Source organism: Neomonachus schauinslandi, chromosome 1 (genome assembly GCF_002201575.2).
Source record: "Neomonachus schauinslandi chromosome 1, ASM220157v2, whole genome shotgun sequence".
Lineage (NCBI taxonomy): Eukaryota > Metazoa > Chordata > Mammalia > Carnivora > Phocidae > Neomonachus > Neomonachus schauinslandi.
In genome coordinates, this window is record NC_058403.1 from 130,283,762 (window position 1) to 130,301,032 (window position 17,271).

General features: G+C 37.3%; 1 protein-coding gene across 1 annotated transcript in view; it reads right to left on the reverse strand.

Annotated features, from left to right (window-relative positions):
• The window catches only part of TBC1D5 (TBC1 domain family member 5), a 412,307-nt gene that overhangs the window by 106,218 nt on the left and 288,818 nt on the right, over positions 1-17,271 (reverse strand). The window lies entirely within an intron of this gene.

The following is a 17,271-nucleotide window of genomic DNA, read 5'->3' on the forward strand; positions in this document are numbered from 1 at the left end:
CGTTAAGCGTCTGCCTTCGGCTCAGGTCATGATCCCAGAGTCCTGGGATCGAGTCCCACATCGGGCTCCCTGCTCGGCAGGAAGCCTGCTTCTCCCTCTCCCACTCCCCCTGCTTGTGTTCCTGCTCTCGCTGGCTCTCTCTCTGTCAAATAAATAAATAAAATCTTAAAAAAACCCCAAAAAACAAAACAAAACAAACAAACAAACAAAAGAAACATCACCAAAGGCAAGGGAAGCAAGGGCTAAAATGAATTATTGGGACTTCATTAAGATAAAAAGCTTTTGCACAGCAAAAGAAACAGTTAACAAAACGAAAAGACAACCGACAGAATGGGAGAAGATATTTGCAAATGACATATCCGATAAGGGGCTAGTATCCAAAATCTATAAAGAACTTATCAAACTCAACACCCAAAGAAGAAATGATCCAATCAAGAAATGGGCAGAAGACATGAACAGACATTTTTCCAAAGAAGACATCCAAATGGTCAACAGACACATGAAAAAGTGCTCAACATCACTCGGCATCAGGGAAATCCAAATCAAAACCTCAATGAGATATCACCTCACACCAGTCAGAAAGGCTAAAATGAACAAGTCAGGAAACGACAGATGTTGGCGGGGATGCGGAGAAAGGGGAACCCTCTTATACTGTTGGTGGGAATGGAAGCTGGTGCAGCCACTCTGGAAAACAGTATGGAGGTTCCTCAAAAAGTTGAAAATAGAGCTACCATATGATCCAGCAATTGCACTACTGGGTATATACCCCAAAGATACAAATGTAGTGATCCGAAGGGGTACGTGCACCCCTGTGTTTATAGCAGCAATGTCCACAATAGCCAAACTACGGAAAGAGCCAAGATGTCCATCGACAGATGAATGGATAAAGAAGAGGTGGTATATATATACAATGAATATTATGCAGCCATAAAAAGGAATGAACATTTGCAACGACTTGGATAGAACTGGAGGGTATTATGCTGAGCAAAATAAGTCAATCAGAGAAAGACATATATCATATGATCTCACTGATATGAGGAATTCTTAATCTCAGGAAACAAACTGAGGGTTGCTAGAGTGTTGGGGGGTGGGAGGGATGGGGTGGCTGGGTGATAGACACTGGGGAGGGTATGTGCTATGGTGAGCGCTGTGAATTGTGTAAGACTGTTGAATCGCAGACCTGTACCTCTGAAACAAATAATACATTATATGTTAAAAAAAAAAAAAAAGAAGAAGAAGAAGAAGCTAGCAGGAAGGGAAGAATGAAAGGGGGGAAATCGGAGGGGGAGACGAACCATGAGAGACTGTGGACTCTGAGAAACAAACTGAGGGTTCTAGAGGGGAAGGTGGTGGGGGGATGGGTTAGCCTGGTGATGGGTATTAAAGACGGCACGTTCTGCATGGAGCACTGGATACGCAAACAATGAATCATGGAACACTACATCAGAAACTAATGATGTAATGTATGGTGATTAACATAACATAATAAAATAAAAAAGGAAAGAAATATTAACTTCTTTTTCTAGACTGTACTATTTAATGACTAATGATTTCTAGAACCATCCCACTTTATCTGTATATAAGTTACATAGAAAGCAATAGACAATTTAAAAAAAAATCAACAAGTCATAATATGCTGTATCATTAAATTATCTGGGAAGTTTTCTATGTGAATGAAAACTTTTAAAATTATGAGGTTTAAAAGTAACCTTATTCATTGTGGACACCAATTAAACACTAAATTTAAAGAAAAAAACCCACAGCTTAAATATGCCATAAATAGACTCAAGTCCATTTAGTCTTGCTTCTTTTTCTTGGAGAAAGTACACATAGCATCAGCTATCCTCTACTGGGTGCCAGATCATACTGGGCCCTTTACAAATACTATTTCATAGTCACTGGATTTTTGTAGCAAATGCATCACCATTTTACAGGTAAAAAAACCAGGTTCAGAATGGTACTTAGGAGTCTCACCAAAGTCCTGGAGATATTAACCAAGGAACGAAATCCCTTTCTATCTTCAAACTTCTCCTGGCTACAAATACCGGTGGCTGCTCTCATTTATGTAAAGGTTCATGAAAGTTTGAAGAACACTGTTAATTAATTCTGTTTTCTTTTTGGGCGAAATAATCTCAGATCCAAGTATATGCTCTTGATCATTTTTTCCTAGCTTTATCTGTGTTTCTTCTAAATAATCAGTTTATATATTTTCAAATAATATTTCACAATGTGTCACATCTCAAAATTAAGAATGAAAACCTGGACTTACTACTTTAGTAAGGTTCTGGTTGACAAATGCCACATTGTCTATGTATTTGATAATAATTATCCCTTGGTTATCAACAGCACTATGTTACTAATTTATTTTCAACCGTGGGTTCCACATTCTCTCTCCTTCTCCCTTTCTAATTCTCAATCATCTACAATCTTGTTGCTTCTCTTTTGTATTTTTCACGGCATCGTTTCAGAATGAAAGAACACTTTTATTTCCCCTTCAATGTGCACCCTAAATATGTCAGCAATTGTCAACAGCATTATTCGTTTTTTAGTTGATCTCTTTACAAAATTTGTCACTAACCATTTCCATGTTCTTGGGATTATCTATTCTTAAACCATTGTAATTCTGTCTTCTCATGGTTTTCCCACATTCTGAATTTTCTCCATATGCTCCTTCCTCATGCCCCTACTGCTATGTCCTACGATTCCTGTCCCAGTTCTCTTCTCATCTCCCCAACATATCATTCCTTGAGACAACCTGTAATACCTCAACTACAATTAATGTCCATATTCCACGATTTCTAAATCTCTATCTCTGGTTCAAAGCTCTCCTTTGAACACTAGATACACATTCCCTCCAGTTGCCTTCTGGACACTTCTACCTGGATATCCCACAACCTACTCAAAATCAACTCATTATCCAACCTTCTTATACTTAGCTACTCTTGCAAACTTGCTCATCCAAACATTTTCCCACCAACTCAATCAATAGCTGGATACCTGGGAAATACAATGAATTGCTCACCACCCATAGCTAATTATTCACTAAGCCTTGTTGACACTCTCTTAAATGTTCCTTCAAGTTATCCTCTACATTTTCTGTTTTCAAGAAGCTCACAATCAAATCTTAGTTTAAAAAAAAAGAAAGGAAGGAGAGAAAACAGGAGAAAGAAACAGAATGCTCATACTATCTATCTATATTGCATTGTTTGCTTTCTTACGCCAAAATGGTTGCTAGAAAATGACAATAATTTTAATAAAAATATTCATACACACACATTAAATCATCCAGGACACCAAACTGTATTTCCTCTGCGATAATGAAATCTCTTCTCCCTTGTTCAATCAGAGGTCAGTTTCTTCTGAGTAAGTCCTAAATATATTCTGAAATTTAGGTTTTATTCAGTGCTGTTTCCTACATAGTTGGTTAGTCTTAGAACTCAAATGAAAGAAAGTTCAAAAAGAGAGCTTAAATAAGATGTTATCAATTGAATAAATTAAGTAGTTGATCTCAAATTAATAGCTGACATTCTCATCAGCGGGTCCTCTTGTAAGTGGAATATAAACTAGATACATTCAATTATAACCTTTATGAGAAAATCTGGTGGGATTTCTTCAGATACTAGCTGGAAAGATGAGGCTAAAGGGTTTATCTCTTTCCTGGGTTTATGAAAACAACTCCAGCCATTCCTGTCATTTTTCTGCCTTCTTCAAATTTTCCCATTTGGCGCTATTCCCCAATGATAGCTCAAGCCAGGTAAGCACCATACAACATTTACTTTAAGTGAAGTAATTTGAAATACTCTCTATTTTTATTGCTATTGTTATAGAAAGAAAGAGGGAAGTGATGAATAAGGCACTTGTATTACAATAGGAACTTCAAGAAAAGGCCAGAATCAAATCACTAACAACCCCAACTTACAACGTGATGATGGTCAGACCTATGGCTGACAATTTTGTGAAACATCTTATAGCTCTCAACTTCATCAATTCATATCTCTTCAACACGTTTTCAGTAAACACTACAGAGGATAAACTTGAAGGGGCTGTCAAGAAGCTAAGAATGACAGTGTGCAGAGAAAAACCTGAAGCCTAACTCCTGATTTATTGAAGCAACCATGCAGTAAAAAGATGTTAGTGTCAGTATCCCTGAAATGGTGGGTGAAGAGACAAGTATTTCCAATTTTCCTCTTCAGAAATCAAGTTTATTAATGATTACGAATAACTAATCTGAGGTGCACCCAACAACTATGGGAAGGTCAAATGGTAAAATTAACACAAAGTACCTCTGAACAGAGGTATGCAAAGCCTTCCTCAAAAGACCAGGTGGTTTTCAGGTTAACAAGGTCTGACTATATTCCTTACATGTTTAATATATACCAAAAGCAAAAAGATGTCAGTCAAAAAGGGCCTGCCAAGGAAGCAGAGAAAAGTAGTCAAAGAGGCACATATGGGCAGAGTCAGTGGGAGGGAGAGCCTGAGTTAGTGGTTAATGGGCCATGCACTTTCTAGGACCACAGGAAGACTATCCTTACTGTGGAGTAGGTATGCTAGGCTCTCATAGCCTGGTTTCACTAAATATGCCTACCCATCTGCATCCATCTGACACCAGGCCCTCCAAGGAGCTCTGTCTGATTCTAACTGCATTTTCCATGTAGGTCTACAGTATGCCGGTCAAAATAGTTCAATAACTTGTTTTTTTTTCCCCCCTCACTGTAAGTAATCTGATAATGATGTAGCATCCCTCTAAGTCTGCCAACAGGAAGTGAATGGGGTGGACATGGGGCATGAGGATGTCAGTCTTAAAGATGTTCTATCACTGTAGATAGAGAAAGGGACATACTGGCTCCACACATCAGCCTTTTGAGCTCAGTTCTGGGAGTATGTCTCTGAGAGATGGCCTGGTTTTTCGGAGAGTGCTACCAAATCAGATTTCTCAGATTGTGAGATTTAAGATCACAAGCTTCCCACTATGATTTTAGCTTTTCCCTTAGAGGGGGCCCTTTCAAACAGCAGAAGAGGGAAAGCAACCAGAAGCATTCTCATTTTAGAAAGCCACTGGTGGATTACCTGCTTCCTCCTCTTCTTGGGCACGTGGCTTAATTACATTTTCCAAAGTCGTATGTGGTTAGAGATAGCCAAAGGTTGAGTTCCAGCCAGTGGAATGTGGTGAAAGTGATGCATGCCACCTGCAGGCCTTGATTTAAAAACTCCCAAGGACTGTCATCCCAGTTATTTTTCTCACCTGTTGGGGATGTCAATGTACTGGGTGACCCTGGAAGGTCAAAGTTGAAAACAGCAGGGCTAGCAGAAGCCCAAAGAATTGTGTGACTATGAGACACTCCCACCCCTGACTTATAATGGATTGCCACTTGGGTGAAACTTAAACATCTACTGTGGGAAGCCACACAAACATAGGGGTTCATTTGTTACAGCAGCTGATCAACCTTAATACACTGTAACAACTAAACTGAATGATCATTGTAGTATGCACACATTTATTCTCAAGTAGAAAAGTTGTCCAAGATGACTTTCTTTTTCAGCTGCTTAATTCTTATTCATATTCTCATATATTTGCTTTCTCTCTCTCTCTCTCTCTCTCCCTTTCTTCTGCATTTCACACTGTCATTCTTAACCCTTTGAACTGGCTCTCTCGACTGGTTTACTTTTATTTTTTATTTTATTATTTTTTTGTCTTATCTTCCACCTAAGTGGTAGCCATTATAGTCGCATAGTTAAGGAAAGAACTCAAAGATCAGTTTCATTATAGAAAAGCAATTAATATTATTTTTATACTTTTTCCCCATCACTTTCACTGGGTACTGCACTTCAGGAACCTGGAGGCTAGACTTGGCAAACTAACAACAGACCAATTTTCAAATTCAGTATTCAGTGTGAATAAATGTGAAATCAGAAGTAAACAACCTGTCCTTGGAAGGATAATCAAGTTGAAATGCACTGTATTGTGTTTACTACACAAGACCAAACAACTCATCTTAATTTTCCTTGTGGCTACAGAGAAAGTCGGGGGGGAAATGGTGAGTGTGGAGGTACTGAGAAAGTTCTGTCCCAGGAGTCTGCAGGGAGAGTGAGGCCAAGGAGAAGGATGTCAGATGGCTCCAGATTGGGAGTGGAGCCTGGGGACTGGTCTTAGCTATGCCACTGAATTCTGGATGATTTTGGGTATTTCACCTCACCCTCATCAAGGCCTCAACAGGAAATGAAGGTATAATTATATGATCGATCTCTAGAGTCTCAACTACCTCTAAAGAAATTGCAAAATGCATCATGTTCCTATAACTGAATGTCTTAAAGGCCCTACTTTGTAATTATTAGTACCATCTACAAAAAGTGCATAATGAGTCCAAATGATGATAACACAACAAGAGGACTAGGATGGAATAGGTATACTTCTCAGTGAAAGTCAATGGTCTAGAAGATATTAAATTATCAGTTTAATTAGAGGAGTTCAAGGTAACTCTCTCACTCACACGGATAAAGGTAAGGCCTGTGTCTTTCCAAGCTGTCTCTGCTAATGTGTGTGTCTATGGGGACTCCAGAATTGTGTGTGCACTGGGAAGCAGCCTTAAGATTCTCATCCTAGCTAAGCATTAGAATCAACTGGATCAGTTTTTAGGAGCTACTGGTCTAAAGCAGGGACTCCTCAACTTTCATTATTCCTATTCTAGTTAAAACGGGGTGTGTGTGTGTGTTTATACCCTCAATATGTGCGTATTTATTTCCAAGTCATACGCATGTACCATTTGTACTAATCTATTATGTACATGAGAAAATATATGTATGTACAATAGAATTTTTAAATGAGATAGAGATGAAATAAATTATAAATTAACTTTCATAATAGTTTACTTATAATGGTAATTTTTGCTCTTCCTAAAAATATATGTTTAGCATATATTGATGTGACTGAACATGCTTCTTAACTTTTTGAAAATCTTAGTTAAATGCTTTGTGAGAGTCAGTTTTTGTCAATGACACTCCAGAAAAAGCTACCTTACAAAGAGTCACAGGTCTGAAGGGAGGAAGGATATTATTTGCTTCCCTTGCTAAAGTATGGCATTCATTGTGCCATCTACCAATTACGCCAAGGTTTTTGTTTTCGTTAAACTAATACAATTTCTATCTTCCTTCATATTAATCAGCTTGCATTGAGGATCTCCAGAGAAACAGAACCAGTAAGATATATATGGATATATAAGAAGAAATTTATTATGGTAAGTGGCTCATGTGATAGTACTGAGGCTGAGATACGCTAAAATCTGCCAACTGCAAGCTAGAGAACCAAGAAAGCCAGCGGTGTAATTCGGTCCAAGTTCCAAGGTCTGAGAACTGGGGTGTGGAAAGAGGGAAGTGTAGGTGGACCAGTTGGGGGGAGGTCAGGGAAAGACTGGGGTGACATGCTGGTGAGTCCTGGAATCTCAAGGCCCAAGAACCAGGAGAATCAGATGTCCTAGGGTAGGAGAAGATGGACGTCCCAGCTCCAAAGTTTGCCCTTCCTCCACCTTTTAGTTCTGTTTGGGCTCTCAAGAGACTGGATGATAGCTGTCTACACTGGTGAGGGGAAATCTTTACTTAGTCTACTGATTCAAATGCTAACCTGTTCTGGAAATACCATCACAGACACACTCAGAAATAATGTTTTACCAGCTTTCTGGGTTTCCTTAGCCCAGTCAAGATGACATAAAATTAACCATTGTACAGCTCTTAAAATTTAACTGGAGGATATTATGTTTCTGTATTTTCAAAACAGATTCAAACTTGACTTCACCGCTTCATTTGGGATACGAGTAACCAAGTTAGAAAATTCTGTTCCCGTAACTTTTTAGTGTACCTAGAAAGTTTTAAATAAATTATACACTTAAATTGTTTTTGGCAAGAACACTGCAAATGGATGAAATGTTTCCAAATATTCAAATTTAAAATGTTCTTTCCATAGCATGAATTTCTTTGAAAAAGCTCCTATTTTCTCTCATTATTAAAATGAGAATCTTAATTTGAAGAGACAAATTATTTATGTTTTTTAAATATTTGCACGGTAACATATTACTAACAGCTACTCATCACAACAGAGGTAAGCAAATTTGAAGTATATATATATATTTTTTTTTTTTTTTCAGAAAGAAATCTTTTAAGTATGTTAGCAAAAGATATCTAGTGAACCTACAATAGATGTCCATGGTCCCTGACATCTCTTTGGTATTGTAAATATCCCATCATTTAAGATAACACAGCCCATAAATCCACTTAACTGGGCATATGGAAATGGCAATAGGCACAAGGTAGCGAAAGCAAAGAGAGAAGGAAGGAGGCCACTGTCAATGCCTTTGTGTAGAAAAGTCTCGTCTTCCTTTACAAGACCTCCTAGATGACAGATACATGACTGGCTGACACATGCACCTTGTGAAGACACCAATATGAATTTGTGCATTAAGAAGTAAAGCTCAGTTTTTCTCTTTCTTTTTTTTTTTTAGAAAAGTGACGATGAATAGAAGTTCCATAGTTTCTTCCCATACTCCACTGGATGATCTCTGTGTAGTCACTGCATATGCACATACTGCACTTTTGAAACCACTGGTTTAGAGCCAGGCTTCTGTTTTTAGATGTCTGGCTTTCAGTTTGTATTATAACTTTTCTCTCAATCTAATGTCTGTTTCTTAAAGTGTTGTCCGCAGCTGAGCGGTTTCGGAACAGTTACAAATGCAGATTTCTGGGTCCTATTACGGGGCTATTTACACTAGAATGTCTGGGAATCTGTATTTATAACAAGATCCCGCAGGTGCTTCTTTGTCACACCACAGTTTAAGATCCACTGCATTAGACTGCAATCCTTGTGCTGAGGGGACCGTGTCCCCCTAATTCATTATATCCCCAGGACCCGGCACAGGAAGGGATAAACAGTTGCTGAACTGAAGTGCAATGAACAGCATAAATTCTCCTCTGGCAGAGAGCTTGAGGGTTTGGTTGGGAGTTATAAGTCAACATACATTCATTCACTCACTCATCCACCCATTATTGTAGGTACTTGGGTAACAGAATATAAAACAGACCAAACACACTTCTGTCATGGCGTTGATACATCAGCAGGGGAGACAGAAAATAAAAAATAACATACAAATGATCTACTCTGATAGAAGGTGATCATTGCCATGGAAAGGAGAATAGAGCAGGCTAAGGGGATCAGGTGTGCTGGTGTAGGGGGCCGTGGGGGCAGGGCAACCGCACAGTGCTCCCACTGAGAAGACTGCACCTTAGCCAAGACTTAGAGGTGAGAGCATCAACCAAGTGGCTATTCCTTTCACTTGCCACAAATCCTGTTCATCCTTCTTGACATGATTCAGGACTTCCGAGACATTTTACATGCTACTGGTACATGGCAGGAGCTCAGTAAATGTTGGCTAAATGAACAAATATACATGTTGGAGAAAGAAACAATGTGGAGAGATGAAACGATAAAGTTCCTCCTGAAACCAGGAAAATCAACCAAGTAAATAAAGAGCTACTCCAAATCATATGAAGCTACTTGGAAAATGTCATGAACAGCATCCGAGGACCTTGCTCACACATCAAATGCTAGAGCGAACCCCCCTACACAGAGCCGAACTGGCCGGGGCCTGGAGTGCTGGCAGAGCTAAGCTGGTCTGAGCGAACTGCCGCTTGCAAATATCCGCAGACCTACCTGACATTTCCCTATGTAGTAATCACACAAATCATGAAATACACTTAAAAATCCTCTGTGATAAAATCTTTTGTGATTTTGTTTTGCTTTTGTTCTTAGAACAGATATAACTTCTTGCCTAAAGTATTTAAATAAGACAAAGTTAACTGATTATGGTTATGCAGTTTACTACTTGAATGCACTGACTTTGATTCCTATAAAATGGTATATTTAATATTTTAAATTAGCAATACAATATTTACTGAGCTAAGATACTTAAGGGGCAAATAAAATATCTGTTGTGGCCACAACTACTTATATTAAAAAGAATTAGTTTTTTTTCCTATTTTGCCATTTTTAAGTTTATAATCTTTTTGTCATACTCTGGGATCTATAACTTTCAATTTCTTGAAATTGTAACAGTAAGACAACGTAGAAACAACTCCAAGTAGTGTCTTTTCTTTTTAAATAAGCTACTTCATCTACAGTAAGGAGAATAAGTGATTGGCTAGATTCTCACAGCATCTAGAGCTGCAAATGACTTTTAGAGATTATAGGCTAATTAAAGCCTCACCAGTCACCTATCCCTTTTTAAAAAACGATTAATGAACCTGAATCTAAGGCAGCAAAAGGTTAAATGATTTCTCTGGGGGTAAAATGGCAAGTCAGCAGTGAAGCAGGGCCGACACTTCATTCCTTGGCCTCAGGGACGTATCAAAAACATACCGCTGTAACGTGTTGTAATACCTTAATGCTTTTACATTTGGGGCCTCCTAGTGCCTTTCTAAACACACAGGCATAGGATTAATAGCTTTAAAAGCTTAAGTAATCTATTTAAAATAAATATTTTCCCCCTAAAAACCTAGATTTCCCTTACTTATAAGATATCAAATAAAAGGCAGGGGAATGGTTTGTAGGTTTTATTTTATTTATTGTTAATCAGAACAGAATTAACCATGCATCCTAGTCTCTTCTTTAGTTATTTGAGGAAAAATAAATCACTGCTGCAATTGGTTGTTTCAGAGAAGAAACCCTTTCATCTAAAACATGCAGAGCAATCTTTGCCACAAAGTATCACAGCTCTCTTTGGCCACCCAAAAGAAAAATCACTAAGCTTCCCAAGAGTGACTTCCAAGATTTAAACAAAGACATGCCTATTTTGAGCAAATATTATACTATGAGCAATTATTTATAGCCAATAAATCTAGTAAAAATCATTGGGATGAAATCTGCTTTACGCTGACTTTTCACTTAAACATACAACATTTGTTTATGCTGAATAATAACACACAAATTGGAATACCATATAAATTAATGCCAAATAAAATACTATCACATTAAGACACATTTGATAGACTTTTAAAAATGAGTGTGTGCTAATACATGAGGTACTGAGAGGGGACAATGTCATTCTCTAGGTCCCTGAGGGGGTCACTGAGTGAGTCTGGATGGAGAACTGCAAGGCCCAGCTTGGCCACTTGCTTCAGCAATTCTCAGGGGCTTTGCTTATGCTGTTTTCTTAAGACAGAGTAACATCTCCCAAGAAAATTCTTCAAAGCCCAGTCGGAATGCCTCTCCCAAGTGGAAGTCTTTCTGACTCTCAAAGTTCAAATTAGCTGTTCTTCCTGCAATACTCTCACTCAAGTTACATTCCATAATGATTAGTTCTTTACATCTATAAGGGACTACGTCCTAGTCCCATGGATTAATTCTCATGCTCTGCCCACAGTAGGTAATTAAAAAGTGTATCTGTTGAATTGTATCTTGCTAAAATAGGTCCAGAAGGGTTTACTGGGGTTATGTGGTCTAGCCTCTTCATTCTACAGTTCAAGGGAAGGAGTGAGTTGCCCAATACACACAGCAGGCTGTGATATGAGTGGAACCTGAATTCTGTGCTTCCCTCGTGTGGCTGCCACTGGGTTAGTGCTGTTGGAGCTCTAATCCCTGACCTAGCAAAGCACCTAGCAAAGCACTCATTTTGGTAGGTGAGAGAGACTGGTCTAGTTCCCTTGTCACTACACAGTGAAGCAGAAAATTGATATAATGAAAGCAACACTGACTGGTAGTGTATGGAAGGAAGCCAAGACAGTATTTTAAGAGATAGACATAATACATGTTCAGGGGCCTGGCCAAACTTCCTAACTCATGCAATGGCCTACTGGTCAGATCCATGTGACAGCCTAGATGTCTGAATAAGTGAATGTGCTCTACCAAGTGAGGAACTCATTTAAGAAGAGTTCTTAGAACTTTTGGCTGAGAGTAAGAGTAGTTTGTAATGAGAGCATGTCTCACTCATCAGAAGAATCACCACAAAACCAGCTTTCCCTGGTTCGTCCATTGTCTCAGGCAGGTTCCCCCAAGCTCCTGGCTCTAGTCATACTGTAGGTCTTCTTTCAGTTCCATCAACAGTCTTGGCACTTTTTTACTTTGGAATGTTTGCTGTTTCCCTGTCTGGAGACTTTTCTCCCTGTTCTCTGCCTGGCTGACGCCGCCTCCTCCATTAGTTCTCACCTAACATGGTATCTCCTCCAGAGAGAGGGCCTTTTGACCAACCTACATAATTAGGTCTTCACTCAGCCCAGATTCTTCCTCTTCTTATTATTTTTATGATACCCTATTTGTATCCTTTATAACACATGAGAAATTGAGTACTTTCTTGTTTACTTGTGTATTATGATAAAGGCCACATCTTTTTCTATATATATATATCACCAGGATCTAAACAATGCCTGTTGAATTCTAGATAGTATACAATAAAGACTGGTTTGTTGAATAAATAAATTAAAAATATTTTTATAAAACAAATTCAAAATTATTTGAAGTCCCCAGTAAACCCTTAACAAGTTTTGAGAAACACAATTCTACTTTATAAAATGCCTACAGTAAGAACAAATTTCAAATACTGGTTTAGTAAAGATTTTCAGATTACTTCTTTGCAGATTTTTGATAGTCACCATTTACTTCAGAAGTAAAACTTAAGGGTTTTTCAATATTGCTCTATGTCAAAAAAGTCTATACCTGATTAATCACTAATACCTAAATATTAACAATAATAAACATCCAGTTGGCTGTAATCTAATGATAAAAAAAAGAATGACATGTAGTTACATAGCTCAGATACAAAGAAAAATATTTGAGGGGGGGACATTAACAGAGAAAAAAAAAAAAAAAGATTCTCAAAGAATGGCAGGTTTCAGAGAAATGCTCCAGCTTTTTAGGGAATAAAAAAAGAATGAAGAAAACAGAAGTAGCATTCTTTCTACAAGAGAAAATCCGATTAAAAACTAATATTGGAAAATCTGAACAGAACCTCTGATGTGTGGAACATCATGAAAAGTAAATAAATGGATGCTGTGCATCCTCCTCAAAGAGTTAATATATGTGGTTTTAAGTTCTTTACTACTCAGAGGGGAAAAAATTACAGTACCATTACTGTGATACACATTTTCCAGCATTGTCACTTGACTGGTAGTAGGCTTGGATCCATTCACCATTTTTTCAATTTGATACATTTTACCAAAGCCATTTGATATTTTTAAAAAGTTACACCTACAGTGGGGTTTTTTGGAATTAGAAGAGTAAAAATCTATTACCTGCATAAAATCTGAAAACTGAATATTTAGACTTTTTATAACTTAAAAAGGCAAAATTTAATATAACTCCAAATAAAAGCCAAAACAGAATTGGTCAAGCATAAGAACACTGTACACTATATTTTTTATAGTGTGTTTCTGTGTACAAGAATGACTATGAAATTAAATTGTCTTATTTCTAGCAATTTTCTTCCATAAACAATAGCAGTCACTGCTAAAAGGGTTGCTTGCAAACTTACTAGAAATATTTTTTGGAGAATATTCTAGTCTTCAAAACAAACAGTGGCTGTCAAATTCTTACTACATAATCTAAAATGTTAATCCATGTACTGTATTTCATTTATAATAAGTCTTTGTGATAAGGTTAACACTTCAACACACAACACAAATAAGAGAACACCGAAAAATGAAAATTACTTTGCTTATGTTTCCGTATTAGAATTTTATTTGCTAAAGGGTAAAAACAGATTTGCAAAATTCACAGTTAACTTAAAACAATAGTTTTAAACCTTTTATTCCTAGCCCTTACTGCCTTCAGGAAGGAGAGAACATCTGGTTATTTAAGGAACACAATATGTTCACATTTTCTATGACTTTTGTTTCTAATTGGGTTTTTAAATTTTTTTTTTTTTGAATTTGAACAACTAGTTAGAACAATGTTTTTTAATCACTTCATATTTTTCCGACTGTCCTCCTTCTATCCCTCCACTTCATTTAGTGAATTGTTTTTGGAAATCTGCTCAGTGGTTCTAATATGATAAAGACAAGAAAATGAGAATTAGGAACATGGTCTGAGGAACTAAGTATAGAAACCGTATTTATGGTGAACAGAGTATAGGATGCTACAAACAGATATCTGACATTTGGTCTCTTTATATAGCATACATTTAAGAAAATTTCAAATAGTTCTAGGTCCACTTCACTTATATACATGGCAGTTTTATTTATTACAGATGCAAATTAAATGTCTATTACAAATTGAATAATTTTTATGACAGATACTAGTAAATAGGATTCTACTATTTTTTTTTTTTTTAAAGATTTTATTTATTTATTTGACAGAGAGAGATACAGCGAGAGCAGGAACACAAGCAGGGGGAGTGGAAGAGGAGAAGCAGGCTTCCTGCCGAGCAGGGAGCCCGATGTGGGACTCGATCCCAGGACCCTGGGATCATGACCTGAGCCGAAGGCAGACGCTTAACGAGTGAGCCACCCAGGCGCCCCCCCAGGATTCTACTATTTTTAAAACTATAGTTCCTGTGTGGAAAGGTAGTTGGAAGACTTGGGTTCAATTGCTGGCTCTACCACTGACAAGCTGTATTAAATAAGTCTCTAACCTTGATCCTTAGTTTGTTCATCTACAGAAGCAGAAGCTGGATTAGATCTCTAGGTTCCTTGCAGTTCTGAAATTCTGAAAGTCACAGCGAGGTATATTAACTAGATTCTTCGTTATGTCTTTTTTGTTCCATAATACTTCAAGGTGGTAACAGGTTGTCAAACAATTCTGACACATAGTAAATTAAGGAACTAGATGCCCTTTAAGTTCAAGTTATAGGGTTCATTAACCATCCTGATAAAAATGGCAGCTGACAAATACACAATTGGCAATGGCTTCCATGGAATGTAGGTATGGGTTCCAGAAATACGTGAGGTGAGTGAGATCCACCTAGATTAGAGTCAGTATGGTGTACTGGAAGAGGCTTAGCAACTGTGTCAGAATTCAATTCTACCATTATTTTCTTAATACCAACTACTGCAGAACACAAAGCTAAATGCTAATAAATGAGCAGGATCATACGGAATAATTGATGCAATAAATAAGCAAATAGCTAAAATACAAAGTTCTTATGGGGACTCAAAGGGGAAATCATGTCCTATCTAAGCCTGGGAATGGCTTCCTGAAGGAAGTAGAAGGTATGCTGGGAATCTTAGGAGGGGATGGATACATATAAGGGTCATGGAGCCATTCTAGCTAGCTTGGAACCTTACAAGTTTTTGGCCTAGGGAAAGCCACATAACCTTAATCTGTCTACACTGAAAAAGAATGAAGAAAGATAACCTGCTTTGCCTACCTCATAGCTTGTTGTAAGGACCAAATTAAGCACATCCAAGTGCTTAGAAACTATGAAGGAGGACGATCCTATTATTACATTTTACAGCCCCATTATTTCAGTCTGTTCAAATGAGAAATCTTTTCGCAGTAAAGCCTACATCTGATATAAAACAATTAAAGCCCAGTGTCTCATGCTCTAGTTGCAGAGTCTATTCTCAACTGAGCAATCTCCACTGGGATTTATGGAAAGCGGTAGGACAAAGTGCTTTTCTGAAGCTGGCAATGAACTTGGAGGGCCCAGAGTTCCTTGTTTATTTTTATTTTATTGAGTCTGTCAGCAGCACTCAACACTACTGTCACAAGGTACTGGGCTATGTGAAAATGTACTTTCATGCCTCAAATCTCATCCTTCTACTAGTTCGCTTCACAGAGACTCGTGTGTTTATATACTTACTCTGATCTACTTGAATTGGGAATGATTCAAGTATTTTAAGTGTTTCATTGTTAATAATAAATAGAAAAAAATTAAGCACTCTGATGTTTGGATTTTTGGAGAATATGGGCGGGGTACTAGCATCATCTTCCTTGCCCTTTTTTTCTTCCTCCTTAGTATAAATGGCCTCCTATATGAACTTATAATGACACTACTACACTGAAAACTCTGTCCACGTGTGGATTTCTATGTCATATATAAACTTGCTGTGTGTGTGTATGTGTATATGTGTGTGTTCCATTTGTACCTTTGTAGCACTGGACTGGATCTTATTAGATCATTGTAAGTCAGCTTTTTGTGGACAAAGGAGCTCTGGTTGGGCGGGTCATTAGAGACAATTTAATTCAACCCCAAAAGAGAAGACCAAGATTCAGCAAGCATGAGTTTCCCCAAATCACAAGGATGGTTATTAGCACAGTCAAGATTTGACCCAGTGTCCTGATTTCTAATTCAGTCTCCTTGTTCTTTAACTAAACCTATCACCTTGCTGGGTTAGCTATGTGAAAGCCCCTTAAACTATACAGCTTTCTTTATTTTTCCTATAGATATCATCATTCTATAAACTTGTTCTCAGCAACCTTTTAAACGTGATTCTCTCCTCATCATCAATTTCTTCTGTCTCAGAAATATCAGCTTAAGGTCCTGTATTTTGGACCATTATCTTGATCATGTTTTTACTTAGTTAGATCCTAAATGTAAAAGTGGGGAATACTGTTTTTTTAGAGATACTTATGCTATTTTTTTTTCTCTTAATCCTTAGAGAATATATTTTTTAATGCTTATAGAATTGGCTTCATTATACTTAATATTATGTACACTACCTTATTGAGATAAAAAGTACTCTATTAAAATCATAGATTTTACTAATAACACTGATTGATTTGTTATATAGAATCCTACATCTAGAAGAGTGGATGATTCATAGCAAGATCAACCATATTTAGCCAGGGAGAAATTACCAAGATCGATAGGTTTAGATAACATATTCACTTCTCCCTTCAGTAAACCAAATAAATCATATAGGTAGAGAATTCAAATAGTTATTTTAACAGTTTTTTCCACACTCTGTATGATTCTAAGAATTCCTAATGCTGAGCTGATAGAGCTTACCTTAAGTTTACAGACCAAAACTCATACCTCATTGACGAGTAACTGCATTCTTTTTTCCTTTTATAGATATTGTGGTTATTTTTATAAAACAACATACGTAAAAATATGGGATTTTTTATCTTATAATCAGACTCCTAAGCCTTACCAGGAAAAAAAAAATATGCTATCTTATGTATCAGAGAAATGATGGATTATATTTGATACTTAATGAAATATTGTGTAGGAAAAATGATATAAAATTGTGTATTTTTGTACAAAATGGGTATAGGCACAAGGAAATAAAATCTTTTAAATCTATCAAAGAATAAATAGAGGTCATACTCAAATGTTGAAGTCAACAGCCGAGAGA